Below are 3320 nucleotides of genomic sequence, written 5' to 3'. Positions count from 1 at the left end.
AAAAAAAAAAAAAAAAAAAAAAAAAATCACAGATTCGTGAGATTGAATCAATTGGGAAAGAAGAATCAATTGAGATTAAATTTAAACAAAATGATACAAGGCGTTCATAACAAGTTTACCATGCAAAACGAGTTTATCTTTTTCGGTGTTTGACTTTGTGTTCCGATGTGTAGTCTTCGGGCCAAAATCATTGGTGAACTTCACAATAAGGGGCATGTGGGCAGGGACAGGACATTGCAGCTAGTTTTGGCTTCGTACTCTTGGCCAATATTGCGTTACGGCGTGGGATGCTTTGTGAAACGCTGTCAAGTTTGCCAACAAGGGAAGGGAAAGGCGTCTAATGCTATGATGTATCTGCCATTGTCATTCTCAGCCTTGGATACATTGAACCATCTTTTGTCCATCCAGACAAGCGCTTCGGTGGTTTAATTTTATTTTGCTCATAGTAAATCCCATCAAGTTTAGCAATCCATGAGCGAAACCCATGTACACGAGTAGGTTTTTTGGATACCAGTTCTGCCATCAGATGATATATATATATATAAGGTTGCTTTGTCAGCCAGTGAGTGATGAAACATACCCAATGTTTGTGTGTTGGCCAGCGGCAGGCCCGGCTCACAGGACAATCAACTGAAGCAATTGATTAAGACATCAAAAAATTTAGGACATTTTTTTGTTAAATTTTTGTAAAACTTTTATATATATTTAAAGGCTTTTACAAATATGTTTGCTTTAGTATAAGTGAAAATTATAGTTTTTGAGACTTTTGGTTTTGATTTTGATTTTTTTTTTCTTTTAAGGTTAATTGTTTGCTTTGTTAAACTATAAGATAAACTCCTTCATCAAATCTAATGCTTAGGCTTTAGTTTGTGTTAATAAAATTCCATAACATTAAACATAAAGTCTTATGTATAATTGGTTATATTTTTTTGGTAATATATATGGGCATGTTTTTAAGTTTTTCATAGGGTACTCGTAAATATCGTACCGGCAGCGGTGTGAAAATAAATAATTATCTTTGAAATTCAACCAATGGGTGGTGGTAGGTGAGTAATTGCTCTCTTAACTTCGAGAATACGATCCGGACCGAGTTTGTTTTGAATTTCTAACTTATATTTGTAGCAATCATTATTTGCTTCATTCAATCTGAAAAACAACAATAAGGAAAATAAAACCAAAACTCATTTTTGTTTTAAAGTAAAAAAAAAAAACTTTTCAAATTTGGATGCAGCTATGAACCTTAAGATTGAAAATATCATAATTTATATAGTTTTTTTTGATAAACGCTGGTAAATTATTAAGGATTTGAATGGTAACTGCGGTCAGGGCGGCCAAATCCGTCTGCGGTTTGGACCGCTCTATTTTTGTGGCGGACTACAGACCGCTGCGGACCAACTCTATTTGTATGCAAAAGCGGTCTGCAGTTGATCCGCAGCGATCTTATCTCTACTTTATTTGGTCCGCACCATTGCGGACTATATTTATTGAATGGTAAATAAAAAGCGGTCCAGTCCGCAGATGGATTTGTCCGCTCCAACCACTGCAACCATTCACACCCTAAGAAAAAATTTAATGGCTTAACAAATTAAACTGATGGGATGTAAAGGATTTTGTGTGTCGAAAACTAGGGATGACCAATAAGATCAAACAAAAAATAATAATTACACAAATCTTGGCTGACCACAAAAACAAAGAAACAAATAAAAGAGAAAATAAGTATAAATCTAACAAAATTAGTGGAAAAGAGGGTATCGTTTTATAATTTCTTTTAAAATATATTTGGATTCCGAGGAGATATAATTTTCAATCAAAACAAAAAGATATTGTTAACCATCACAATTTTATAACAAACCAAAATATACTTTGACATAATTTATATTATATAATGTTTTTTACCAAAAAATAATTATTTCTACCATCTAAATGTTACCACTGGTCTACATAAATTTTTTTTATCAAATATGTTCGAACTAGGTGTGAGGGATATTTTTCACAGTTAATTTTTTGTTGTTTTTGAGAAATGACATGTAACGGTTTAATTTTACAATACATCGAAGATTTTAATTTGGACAAATCTTATATTAAGATTTTATTTTACCGCTCGTCTACCCTATTCTTATACTTAGAAAAATGAACTTTCCCATTTTGATATTACTTTCTAAAAGTATTTAATTTTACAATACACCGAAGATTTTAACTTTCGAGTCAAAATCTTGAAAGACAAGGAGAATATGTTGGGTAACCCACCCACGCCACGCAGGAAACTCGATGGCCCATTCAAAGTGGTTGTGGAGTATTAATTGATTAGTTATTTTTCTAGAAAGCATGCAAAATCTTTAGTCGTGTATCGTGCTTTAGTCATCTCTCCCTCTCTCTGTCAATGTTGATGATATATGGAAGTGAATATGTACTAGATACCACAAAAATCAAAAGTAATTAAGAAACTACCATAGGGCCCATAGGGCATTCTTTCTCCTTATATACAATTACTTTTATACTCATTATATATATTACATATTATTTTTAAAAATATCATGTCATTTTTGTTTTTTGAACGAAATTATATATCGGTTTGGGTTCACAAATGAAATGATTAAGATTTAAATTTTACAATTAGAATGAAATTATATATCGGTTTGGGTTCACCAATGAGATGGTTAGGGTTTAGATTTTACAATTAGAACGAAATTATATGTCGGTTTGGGTTCACAAATAAGATGATTAGGGTTTAGATTTAACAATTAAAACAAAATTATATGTCGGTTTGGATACACAAATAAGATGGTTAGGATTTAGATTTTACAATAAGAACGAAACTATATATCGGTTTGGGTTCACAAATGAGATGGTTAGGGTTTAGATTTTACAATTATAACGAAATTATATGTCGGTTTGGGTTCACAAATGAGATAGTTAGGGTTTAGATTTTACAATTAAAACGAAATTAGATGGTTAGGATTTAGATTTTACAATTAAAACGAGACTATTTGTCAATTTGGGTTTACAACTAAACGTTATTTAGTTCAATATAACATGTAAAATATAAATATTACATGCTATTTTTAAAAATCACACCAAATCTTTCACTCTTTCTATCTAACAATAAAAAAAAAGGGTGATTGTGTCTTTTTACTCCAAAAAAACGTGAACCCTATGGTATTTACCTATAAAAAAATATTGTTGTAGTATTTTCTTTATTTTTCTTCATATTTGTGCTATCTACTAATATTATCCTATATGGAAAACAAAAAAAAATCACAAATAAGTGTATTTTAAGATTTCGTACACCCATGGCTTCTAACGTCGTGACTCGTGTCTAA

Source organism: Camelina sativa, chromosome 17 (genome assembly GCF_000633955.1).
Source record: "Camelina sativa cultivar DH55 chromosome 17, Cs, whole genome shotgun sequence".
NCBI classification, from domain to species: Eukaryota; Viridiplantae; Streptophyta; class Magnoliopsida; order Brassicales; family Brassicaceae; genus Camelina; species Camelina sativa.
Note: the sequence above shows the minus strand (reverse complement) of the source record.